The sequence below is a fragment of the Nerophis lumbriciformis genome, linkage group LG05 (assembly GCF_033978685.3).
Source record: "Nerophis lumbriciformis linkage group LG05, RoL_Nlum_v2.1, whole genome shotgun sequence".
NCBI lineage: Eukaryota > Metazoa > Chordata > Actinopteri > Syngnathiformes > Syngnathidae > Nerophis > Nerophis lumbriciformis.
The window spans coordinates 39,181,415-39,194,786 of record NC_084552.2 but is presented as its reverse complement, the minus strand read 5'-3'; the positions used below and the strand labels follow the sequence as shown (position 1 = coordinate 39,194,786).

Genomic DNA, 13,372 nt, shown 5'->3' with positions numbered 1-13,372 from the left:
ACAATCTTAACGTCATTGGTCTTAGCGAAACCTGGCTCAAACCAGACGTTTTTTTGCGCTAAATGAGGCATCTCCTCCTAACTATACGAATGCGCATATTGCCCGTTCCCTTAAAAGGGGTGGGGGAGTCGAACTAATATACAATGAAAACTTTAACCTTACCCCTAACCTAAATAATAAATACAAATCGTTTGAGGTGCTTACTATGAGGTCGGTCGCACCGCTGCCTCTCGATATGGCTGTTATCTACCGCCCCCCAGGGCCCTACTCGGACTTTATCAATGAATTCTCAGAGTTCGTTGCTGATCTAGTGACGCACGCAGACAATATAATCATAATGGGGGACTTTAATATCCATATGAATACCCCATCGGACCCTCAGTGCGTGGCGCTCCAAACTATAATTGATAGCTGTGGTCTTACACAAATAATAAATGAACCTACGCATCCCAACGGTAATACGATAGATCTAGTGCTGGTCAGGGGTGTCACCACCTCCAAAGTTATGATACTCCCGTATACTAAAGTAATGTCCGATCATTACCTTATAAAATTCGAAGTTCTGACTCATTGTCAACAAACTAATAATAATAATAACTGCTATAGCAGCCGCAACATTAATGCTGCCACAACGATGACTCTTGCTGACCTACTGCCTTCGGTAATGGCACCATTCCCAAATTATGTCGGCTTTATTGATAACCTAACTAACAACTTTGACAATGCCCTGCGCAAAACCATTGATAGCATAGCACCGCTAAAACAAAAAAGGGCCCCTAAAAGGCGCACCCCATGGTTTACAGAAGAAACCAGAGCTCATAAATTATCATGTAGAAAGTTGGAACGCAAATGGCGCGCGACCAAGCTTGAGGTTTTCCATCAAGCATGGAGTGATAGTTTAATATCGTATAAACGCATGCTTACCTTAGCTAAAGCTAAATATTACTCAAATCTCATCCGCCTCAACAAAAACGACCCTAAATTTTTGTTAAGTACAGTAGCATCGCTAACCCAACAAGGGACTCCTCCCAATAGCTCCACTCACTCGGCAGATGACTTTATGAATTTCTTTAATAAGAAAATTGAACTCATTAGAAAGGAGATTAAAGACAACGCATCCCAGCTACAACTGGGTTCTATTAACACAGATACAACTGTATCTACGACGGATATTGCAATACAAAATAGTCTCTCTCTTTTTGATGAAATAACATTAGAGGAACTATTACGGCGTGTAAGTGGGATAAAACAAACAACATGTTTACTTGACCCACTTCCTGGGAAACTTATCAAGGAGCTTTTTGTATTATTAGGTCCATCAGTGCTAAATATTACAAACTTATCACTTTCCTCTGGCACTGTTCCCCTAGCATTCAAGAAAGCGGTTATTCATCCTCTGCTCAAAAGACCTAACCTTGATCCTGACCTCATGGTAAACTACCGACCGGTGTCCCACCTTCCCTTTATTTCGAAAATCCTCGAAAAAATTGTCGCACAGCAGCTAAATGAACTCTTAGTGTCTAACAATCTCTGTGAACCTTTTCAATCCGGTTTCAGGGCAAATCACTCTACGGAGACAGCCCTCGCAAGAATGACTAATGATCTACTGCTAATCGATGGATTCTGATGCGTCATCTATGTTGCTGCTTCTTGATCTTAGCGCTGCTTTCGATGCCGTCGATCATAATATTTTATTATAGCGTATCAAAACACGTATTGGTATGTCAGATTTAGCTTTGTCGTGGTTTAACTCTTATCTTACTGACAGGATGCAATGCGTCTCCCATAATAATGTGACCTCGGACTATGTTAAGGTAACGTGCGGAGTTCCTCAGGGTTCGGTTCTTGGCCCTGCACTCTTTAGTATTTACATGCTGCCGCTAGGCGACATCATACGCAAATACGGTGTTAGCTTTCATTGTTATGCTGATGACACCCAACTCTACATGCCCCTAAAGCTGACCAACACGCCGGATTGTAGTCAGCTGGAGGCGTGTCTTAATGAAATTAAACAATGGATGTCCGCTAACTTCTTGCAACTCAACGCCAAGAAAACGGAAATGCTGATTATCGGTCCTGCTAAACACCGACATTTATTTAATAATACCACCTTAACATTTGACAACCAAACAATTACACAAGGCGAATCAGTAAAGAATCTGGGTATTATTTTCGACCCAACTCTCTCCTTTGAGTCACACATTAAGAGTGTTACTAAAACGGCCTTCTTTCATCTCCGTAATATCGCTAAAATTCGTTCTATTTTATCCACTAGCGACGCTGAGATCATTATTCATGCGTTCGTTACGTTTCGTCTCGACTACTGTAACGTATTATTTTCGGGTCTCCCTATGTCTAGCATTAAAAGACTACAATTGGTACAAAATGCGGCTGCTAGACTTTTGACAAGAACAAGAAAGTTTGATCATATTACGCCTATACTGGCTCACCTGCACTGGCTTCCTCTGCACTTAAGATGTGACTTTAAGTTACGTATAAAATCCTACACGGTCTAGCTCCGTTCTATCTTGTCGATTGCATTGTACCATATGTCCCGGCAAGAAATCTGCGTTCAAAGAACTCTGGCTTATTAGTGATTCCCAGAGCCCAAAAAAAGTCTGCGGGCTATAGAGCGTTTTCTATTCGGGCTCCAGTACTATGGAATGCCCTCCCGGTAACAATTAGAGATGCTATCTCAGTAGAAGCATTTAAGTCCCATCTTAAAACTCATTTGTATACTCTAGCCTTTAAATAGCCCCCTGTTAGACCAGTTGATCTGCCGTTTCTTTTCTTTTCTCCTCTGCTCCCCTTTTCCTTGTGGAGGGGGGGGGGGGCACAGGTCCGGTGGCCATGGGTGAAGTGCTGGCTTTCCAGAGTCTGGACCCGGGGTGGACCGCTCGCCTGTGCATCGGCTGTGCATCTCTGCGCTGCTGACCCGTCTCCGCTCGGGATGGTGTCCTGCTGGCCCCACTATGGACTGGACTCTTACTATTATGTTGGATCCACTATGGACTGGACTCTCACAATATTATGTCAGACCCACTCGACATCCATTGCTTTCGGTCTCCCCTAGAGGGGGGGGGGGTTACCCACATATGCGGTCCTCTCCAAGGTTTCTCATAGTCATTCACATCGACGTCCCACTGGGGTGAGTTTTTCCTTGCCCTTATGTGGGCTTTGTACCGAGGATGTCGTTGTGGCTTGTGCAGCCCTTTGAGGTGATTTAGGGCTATATAAATAAACATTGATTGATTGATTGAAAATGGATGGATGGATAGATGCAAGTGTACTTAATTCAGTGTCCTGTTCATGGTTAAGTCTTGTGTGGAACATAGCGTCAGGTCAAGCAGAATCTTGCTAATATTTTAGTTCTGTTATTTCTGTCTCAGCCCTCTAACAATTGTGTTGGCAGTGTGAAGAGCTGTGCATGAAATATGACTTAATTGGCTCTCTTGACTGAATAAAGGAGGGATTAGATCCAATGTAAGTTAAAGGCAACATCTCTTTTTTTTAAATGACTGGAAATCATCCTATATGGTATTTATATCTATTTAACACGTGTGCATTGTGGAGTTAATAAATAAAGGTGCATACCATCAATTTGGCATTTAATGTAGGTGTAAAGTGGTTTAGCGGTACTAACAATCCACAGCCTATTTCACATTATGCTTAAGACTGCCAGGTGAGGAATTATAGAGATGCCTGGAGTCAGGCCGGGTCAGAGTGGGGACCTGGCAAAGGCGGGCTCCTCCCCCATTCCGGGCTGAGGAGTGCGTGCCTCTCCAACGATTTGGGACTAGAGGAGTTTAGATCATACCCTCAATTTTATTCAAATCACCACCAATGAGACAGCTGGGCGTACTCTATATTGCCAAAAGTGTTTGGCCAACCATCCAAATGATAAGAATCAGGTGTCCTAATCACTTGGCCCGGTGTATAAAATCAAGCACTTAGGCATGGAGACTGTTTCTACAAACATTTGAGAAAGAATGGGCCACTCTCAGTGATTTCCAGCGTGGAACTGTCATAGGATGCCACCTGTGCAACAAATCCAGTCGTGAAATTTCCTCGCTCCTAAATATTCCAAAGTCAACTGTCCGCTTTATTATAAGAAAATTGAAGAGTTTGGGAACAACAGCAACTCAACCACGAAGTAGTAGGCCACGTAAACTGACAGAGAGGGGTCAGCGGATGCTGAAGCGCATAGTGCAAAGAGGTCACTTTCTGCACAGTCAGTTGCTACAAAGCTCCAAACTTCATGTGACCTTCCAATTAACCCACGTACAGTACGCAGAGAGCTTCATGGAATGGGTTTCCATGGCCGATCAGCTGTATCTAAGCCATACATCACCAAGTCCAATGCAAAGCGTGGGATGCAGTGGTGTAAAGCACGTCATCACTGGACTCGAGAGCAGTGGAGACGCCTTCTCTGGACTGATGAGTCACGCTTTTCCATCTGGCAATCTGATGGACCAGTCTGGGTTTGGAGTTTGCCAGGAGAACGGTACATTGTGCCGAGTGTGAAATTTGGTGGAGGAGGAATTATGGTGTGGGGTTGGTTTTTCAGGAGTTGGGCTTGGCCCCTTAGTTCCAGTGAAAGGAACTTTGAATGCTCCAGGATACCAAAACATTTTGGACAATTCCATGGGATGGCACTTCAAGTTCATATGTGAGTAAAGGCAGGTGGCCAAATACTTTTGGCAATATAGTGTATGTGGGAGTATTAGTTGCCCCAATCAGAATGAGTCATGGTTGCTAAAAGCTTTACTAGACTGACTTTATTTGTTCAGTAGGTGTAAAAAAAATAAATAAAATGTTGTGCTGTATGACTGGCTTCATTTTTACTCTCATATTTCACTTGGTGACATACAAATGTACAAGTGGAACATGCACCTGGGGATAGGTTAATTGGCAACACTAAATTGGCCCTAGTGTGTGAATGTGAGTGTGAATGTTGTCTGTCTATCTGTGTTGGCCCTGCGATGAGATGGCAACTTGTCCAGGGTGTACCCCGCCTTCCGCCCGTGTGCGGCTGACATAGGCTCCAGCACCCCCCGTGACCCCGTAAGGGACAAGCGGTAGAAAATGGATTGATGGATTCCTAAGTGAACAGAATAGGGAGCGCAATCCACTGAATGTGTTTGTCACGCCAGAATCAGAATCAGAATCAGAAATACTTTAATAATCCAAGAGGGGAAATTAAGTTTTTCAGCCCATTCCCATTCAAAAGCAGACAAACATTACAGGGAGACAGAATAGGATCGCTGACGGGTCTGCCAACTTCCGGTGGCCCTTACAAAAACGGTGAGAAACAGTTAACCGCTGGGGAGGGGGTGGGGGTGAGAAACATTTTTTTTTGTCTAAGCCTGGGCATCTGGAGATGGGGTCCAGACTGTGGCCAAGGAAAAAAAACTCATAGCCATAGCACACATAAACGTGTGTAAGAGGGAAACATCAAAGAACACAAAGGACATTAAAGACATTAAAAGAGCAGAGCTGATGCAACCAGCCACTTCTCCATACAGCCACAAAAGTAAAACAACAACAACAACAACAAAAACCCACTGGTGGCCTCTGTGGTGTTCCCCGCCATTGTCTGCTGGTGTGGGGGAGCATGGCCAGAAACAGGAGCAGACCCAACAAAGCAACCAAGAAAGTGCATATATCATTATTTACACATGCAGTGGGATCGATCACGGCAGAAACTGTTTTGCGACCGCTGTTTTGCATTTATATTTAGTATGTCTAGAAAATATGGGCAGACTGTCCGTTGCGAATAAATAGTTGTAACACTCCAGCGCACACTCGCAGTTATTACCGGCATCTTCCATGAGCGCACCTTTAGCACGCTAAAAAAGTAGGCTCTGTTGTATCGCACTGCAGGACTGCTTCTACAATGGCCAGAAAAAACGGCACAAGTAGGGGAATGATAACATGCACGTGCGGGATTGTTTCCGTGGTGAAAGCAGCGTAATATACGCCAAAACCTCATTAAAATAAAGCGGTCTGCACCAGTGTTAGTAGATCACCCACCCACTAATAGTACACTCTCGTGTTGTCCTGATATGTTTCGGTACCAATACTGTATGTATTTCAGTACTTTTTCCAAATAAAGGTGACCACAAGAAATGCCATTATTGGCTTTGTTTTAACAGAAAATCATTTAATACATTAAACATACGTTTTCTATTGCACTCACAAAACTATTTGCTGTCAAAGGTTTCTGAATACCGCTTTCTCAAGTGTACAGAATATAGGCAGTTGATGCAAATATACTCAGCTGCGAGTCTTTTAACATCTTTGGAATCCTTTAAGTACTTTTCATGCTGCTCAAAAACAGTTTGAATGGGAGTGGGGGCATTGGGTGGAGTCACTCTCCCTGAACCAACACCAAAAGCACCAGACTTCTGTAGTTGAAGTTGTGTGTGTGTGTGTGTGTGTGTGTGTGTGTGTGTGTGTGTGTGTGTGTGTGCGTGTGTGTGTGTGTGTGTGTGTGTGTGTGTGTGTGTGTGTGTGTGTGTGTGTGTGTGTGTGTGATGACTCACTCAACATGCGCTTCGGCTCAGCAACATCACCGCAGCACACCAGCACACTGCAAAAATGAGCTGTCAAAATATAAGATAGAAAGACTAGATTCTCGGGGAAAACACTACAAACTTGTGAAATTAATAAGCTGCATGGACGGATCATTTTACTTGATAAGACATCTGTCACATACTTGCTAACCCTCCCGGATTTTCCGGGAGACTCCCGAAATTCAGCACCTCTCCCGAAAACCTCCCGGGACAAATTATCTCCCGAAAATCTCCCGAAATTCAGGCGGACTCAGGTCCATGCGGACCTGAGTCCACTTTCCCACAATATAAACGGTGTGCCTGCCCAATGACGTTATAACTAGAATGATGGAGGGCGAGTTCTTGGATCCTTATGTGGGTTTATTGTTAGGCAGTTTCATTAACGTCCTCCCAGTGCAGTAACAACACACAACTACAGCAGTCACATTTTGGTCTACCGTAAAGCAGTTCGTCTGCCGTAAACAGCAACGTTGTGACACTCTTAAACAGGACAATACTGCCATCTAGTGCATTTGATGAAAGCACTTTTGTACGTGCCACACAGCAATGCATCATCAGAGAGGGTGTTCAGCATGGTTAGAAAAATTGTGACAGAGAATAGAACAAGGATGGACAATTCAACCCTTAACTCAACAAGTATATGTGTAAATAAATGGACACTGAAATTCAGGTTTTTATATATATGTATATATATATACAATAAAATAAATATATATTTATAGCTAGAATTCACTGAAAGTCAAGTATTTCTTATATATATATATATATATATATATATATATATATATATATATATATATATATATATATATATATATATATATTTATATATAAATATATATATATATATATATATATGAAATACTTGACTTGGTGAATTCTAGCTGTAAATATACTCCTCCCCTCTTAGCCACGCCCCCAACCACGCCCGCCCCCCCCACCACCTCCCGAAATCGGAGGTCTCAAGGTTGGCAAGTATGCATCTGTCATGAGCCGTTATCCGGATCATAATTTATTTAGGTTTTGATTCACTTGTTGTTTAAGTTCTGTTTTCAGCACCCCTGTTTTGTGTTTCTTGGTTGTCATGGGTGCTGATTATTTTCACCTGCCGCTGATTAGTGTTCGGGGCGCTCACCTGTTCCGTGGCACTAATCAGAGAGCTATTTATTCCTTCCACTCCCCTTACTCGGGCTGGTGCTTTTGTTTGCTGCTATGCAACAAGTTACCTTCTCGTTCGTGCGCCTAGTGTTTTTGACTTGCAGCCCTGTTGGCAAAGCCATTCCTGTTTTCCGTGCCGTAGGCACCGCGCTGCATGTTTTTGTGGTGATTTATGGAATAAATCCTTCTTCTTACCGGCAAGCTGTTTCCTGACGTTCCTCCGCATCCTGGAAAGACGACCTCCGGCGTCATCATGCCCTGGTACTGTAACATCCTAAATTAATATTTTTTAAATCTAGAAATGAGCAGGATTTTTAATCTAGGAATATATATTTTATTTTGAAAACAAACATTATTTAGAGTTAAAGTACCAATGATAGTCACAAACACGCGAGGTGCGGTGAAATTATCCTCTGAATTTGACCCATCACCCTTGATCACCCCCTGGGAGGTGTGGGGAGCAGTGAGCAGCAGCGATGGCCGCGCCCGGGAATAATTTTTTGGTGATTTAACCCCCAATTCCAACCCTTGAGTGTCAAGCAGGGAGGTAATGGGTCCCATTTTTATAGTCTTTGGTATGACTCGGTCGGGGTTTGAACTCACGACCTACCGATCTCAGGGCAGACACTCTAACCACAAGGCCAGTGAGCATTTACCTTGCAGTTCTTAAATTAGGCATTTTTCTATGTGAGAAGAAAACAACATATATATTTAAATAGTTATCTCAATTTTAACATTTTTGAACTAGAACAGAAAAAATATAATTATTCATGCTAAAATTAAGATTAGTCAATGACTAAAAATAAGTAAATAGCTCTTAAAACTAGGGAAATTTCGAGAAATACAATTTTAAATCTTGGCAAGTGGCAAATAATTTGCAGTGCACACACAAGAAAAAAAAGTATCAGTATTTTTCAAAGGCAGTATAGTACCGTTTTTAAGTCATTAGTACCGGTATATCGTACAACCCAATTACATGCAATTTTATGTTTTGCACACATTGTTTTTATTTGGATCTTAGTAGATCAGACCCAGTGTGTTTATCTGGGTGCCTTTGCACGGTCTATCACGAGTGAAAGAGCTTCTCCTCCGTGCTTATATCAAACAAGCACATTTCCCCTTTATGTGAGTTTACACTCTCCTCGGCATGAATAATACATCAGGTGCGAGCTCCTCTCTCAGTAGGCGTCTGCAAAAAACACACACGTACACACCAAATGGCCAACAATACACGTAGAAGCTTCAGGTATAGGAGATGTAGTAAGACATGCAGCGGTGCTTTTAATTAGCACTAGACAATCCTGTGAGGAGTGTGGGTTCAGATGGGTGCAATTAAGAGCAGACACTCCAGTTAGCTGTGTGCATGAGAGAGGAGCTCATCTACAGCTGGGAATGAGAGGAGTGGTTGGTGCGTGGACCCTGTGGTGGCTGCAGAGGAGGAGGGATCGGCAAGCCTTTGGTTACCTTATGTAGCTCCAACATTAGGAACAGCCCAAGAGACACACTGAAACCCCGCAATAATAAACTTACTTCCTATTATAATCATCATTTGTGATGCTCATTAGATACCTAATGAAGTAGCTGTAAGTGAGTGTGTTTGTGTTTACGTTACGTGTCTTTACCCTGATGGGGGGAATTGCACTTTTTGGGGAGTTTTGCCTATCGTTCACAATCCTGATGAGAGACAAGAAGACAAAAGCATTCTAATTTGTAAAAATCGGATTGTTCTTGATGGCTGGCAATGCAGCTCATGGGAGCGATCCATTGTGCTTCGAAATCACTGTGAAAATGCATCCAAAAACAGCCAACAATACTTGTATTTATTTTCCGCAATTTGTATAATAACCAAGCTGTAGTGACATTGTTATTGTAAGAGCGAACACTGAGGAACTTTTTATCTTGCGTAGTAACACATTGCCTTGGGACGGCATGTTACGGCATTAGCCGTCCGCCCTGAGATCGGTTGGTCGTGAATTCAAACCCCGGTCGAGTCATACCAAAGACTATAAAAATGGGACCCATTACGTCCCTGCTTGACACTCAGCATCAAGGGTTGGAATTGGGGGTTAAATGACCAAAATGATTCCCGGGCGCGACCAACGCTGCTGCTCACTGCTCCCCTCACTTCCCAGGGGGTGATCAAGGGGGATGGGTCAAATGCAGAGGATAATTTCACCACACGTAGTGTGTGTGTGTGACAATCATTGGTACTTTAAATTTAACTTTGTTTTGCGTCAGCAGCTGAATGGCTTTTGAGTTTGTAATGTGTGAAGTGAATTATATTTATATAGCGCTTTTTCTCTAGTGACTCAAAGCGCTTTACATAGTGAAACCCAATATCTAAGTTACATTTAAACCAGTGTGGGTGGCACTGGGTGCAGGTGGGTAAAGTGTCTTGCCCAAGGACACAACGGCAGTGACTAGGATGGCGGAAGCAGGGATCGAACCTGGAAACCTCAAGTTGCTGGCACAACCACTCTACCAACCGAGCTATACCGCACAACACAATGCGACAGGCAGAGGTGTGGACTCGAGTCACATGACTTGGACTCGAGTCAGACTCGAGTCATGAATTTGATGACTTTAGACTCGACTTGACAAAATGTAAAAAGACTTGCAACTCGACTTCGACTTTAACATCAATGACTTGTGACTTCACTTGGACTTGAGCCTTTTGAATTGACATGACTTGACATGACTTGCTACTTTTCCCAAAACCCAAAGATGAAAAAGTTATTCGGGAGCGCTCCGTATTTTTCATTGTGTACTTGTCTATCAGCGTTGCGTGTGTCAGCTGGTGTGGTCTCAGTACAACAGCCAATCAAATTAGATCTACTTTGTTTTCATCACACAGCATTTATCCAATCAAATTGCAGGACAACCAACGAAGAAGACATGTCCAAACCACACGCCAGTGAACAAAAAATGATACCTAAAATAATTTTGTTTGGGTATAAAAATTACGAGGTGGTCAACACAAAACGGTTTGCAGTATGCAACACATGCGGTTCGAAAATTACTGATGGAGAGGCAACAACTTCCAACTTCGTCCGGCATTTGAAGTTGCACAAAGAACGGTAAGTTTTGAATGTAAGATAACGTTTATTGGCTAAGTAACGTGACTTTTATTTGCTGTGTAGTTAAATCAGTGAGGCTGTAAACTCACTGCTAACGTTATAACGTTATTGCAAACACGGGAATCTGTTGCAGTTCACTACCTTATTCATACTTTTTGTTCAGTGATTTTTTTTAAGCAGGGTTACGTTAGTCAATATATCACAGGTAACGTTAGACGGCGGTCAGCAGCACCGCGTATTTTAGCCACCTAAAAAAAGACAAAAATAGTAAAATAAAGGTCAGTTAAAATGTATACTATATTATGAATATGTGTACCGTTTTAGCTAGCTTTCTGACATACTGTTGGTTGTTTACCTCAGTGGTCCCCAACCACCGGGCCGCGGCCTGGTACTGGTCCGTGGATCGATTGGTATCGGGCCGCACAAGAAATATTTTTTTTTTCTTTCTTTTTTTAATTAAATCAACATAAAAAACACAAGATACACTTACAAGTAGTGCACCAACCCAAAACAACTCTCTCCCCCCTTTTGTTCTGGGCATTGAACATGAAGACTCTTCCTTCACTGTTCCGAGTGGCCATGAGAGTCTTGGCAGTGCCTGCCTCCAGTGCTCCAGTTGAGCGAGTTTTCAGCCATGGTGGCATCATACTACGTCCCCATCGTGCACAAATGACTGACAGATTCTTGGCTAATTTGGTCTTTTGCAGATGCAATGCAGCATAGGGCCCTGACATATAAAAAGTACAACTTTTTTGTTATGTTCACGTATATGTCATGTTTTTTCAATGTTAACACTTTTGTACAAATAAGTACATTTGCACTTTATTTTTCAGTGTGTTTGTTCTGTAAAGGAATGAGTTAATGTTTAAAATGACTGGTTAATAGTGCTATTATAAAGTGCAATGTCAGCACAATTTTCTTTCCTGCAATTTAAAATGCACTTGTTTTAATAAATAAATACAGCGTTTGAAAAGCATACACAATCTGTGTTAATATATTAGTCTGTGGTTAAAAGGACTTGAAAGGACTCGAAACTCAAAATGCAGGACTTAGGACTTGACTTGAGACTTTCCAGTCTTGACTTTGGACTTGACTCGGGGCTTGCCTGTCTTGACTCGGGACTTGACTCGGACTTGAGGGCAAAGACTTGAGACTTACTTGTGACTTGCAAAACAATGACTTGGTCCCACCTCTGGCGACAGGACACCAAAGTGAATAACATGAGCAATCACATTACAGTATCTGTAAAGTATTAGCTCGACAGTGTATGTAGTTGTAATAATAAGCATGACTTGCTGCATGTATCATGGTCAATATTATAGTGAGTCACTCGATGGACTGTTTGGTTCAGCTGGCCGGGGACGTTTTTTCAAGTTGACTTTGGGTAAGCACTCTATTTATGTCGGCATAGCTTGGCACCAAGTTCCACATTTACAAAGTCACGCCAACCTTACTATCTCAGCTTTCGTCTCCTCCAACGTTCTATTCTCTCTTCGTGCTCGCTTCTATAAGCAGCAGCTCATTCTCCGTATACTCAACTTAAAAAATATAAGGTTGTGAATCCTCATTTGCTCAAAAATAGTTGATTCATAGTCTGTTACCAAGGCTGCCATGATTACAACACAACCGCGTTTGTTTCCGGAAGTACAAACAACGTTTGTTGCCGGAAGTCGGAAGTGCGCTGCTATGGAAACGGAAATAGATACGCTGAGGAAATAAGTTGTTAATGCATAAAATGACCAAAATACGGTAAATCTTGTACATATTACATATTTTAATAAAAGTGTCTGTTACTACATTATGTGTATGTATATATATATATATATAGATATATATATATATATATATATATATATATATATAAACTTTGATGGAGGGTTGTGAAGTTGTTTTAGAGGGCTTTGAAGGCTACAATGGTGAGTCAAAATTGCTGCATTTTGCAAGCATTTTTTTATCATCTTGAGAATCATAAAAAAAAGACTCTCATAATGATTGTCAACGATAGGCAAAATTCCCCAAAAAGTGCACTTCCACTATAAAAAGTCACCGTTAGGCAATGTACACTATTCACTCACTTCCTTTTTTTATTATTGTCCCCTTTTTAATTGTGAAATGTAACTACTGAAGTTAGTTCCTCCGCTATGTAGCCAAGATGGTGACTATTAAAGGTCAAGCACTTTGCTCTTACAATTTGGATCTTTTTGAATGCAACATCTGCAGTGACCACCAGAGAAAAACGCGCAGCCATGTTCAAAACACACACAAACCCCCAAAACACATTAAAAACAGGGAAAATACAACGGAAATACGATGAAACCGGAAGTTAGCACGCTACTAGAAAGTAAGCCCTACTGTCTAAGAGGAATTTACAAATACATAAGCTGATGTCCAGAACAAGTTTAATTACTGTATTCATCAAACATAAAAAAATTATCAAATTAAATAAAAAAATCTTGCCCCTGTCAGGCCATAACGAAATACTCTAATCACAGAAATTATCCAAAACCAAAAACACGCAAGTACCATACAACAAATGCTGCAAATTAAAAGTGCTACAATCCC

The 13,372-nt window shown here is 41.9% G+C and overlaps 1 protein-coding gene across 4 annotated transcripts in view; it reads left to right on the top strand.

The window, feature by feature from the left end:
* Nucleotides 1-13,372, top strand: part of nlgn2a (neuroligin 2a) — a 440,867-nt gene that overhangs the window by 186,109 nt on the left and 241,386 nt on the right. Inside the window, exon 1 of one of the 4 annotated variants that reach the window (XM_061960376.2) lies at nt 7,797-7,994. The exons of the other annotated variants lie outside the window; for them this stretch is intronic. The gene's annotated coding sequence lies outside the window, so the exon portion shown is untranslated. Of the gene's footprint in view, nt 1-7,796; nt 7,995-13,372 lie in introns of those variants that run through there. 4 annotated transcript variants of the gene reach the window in all.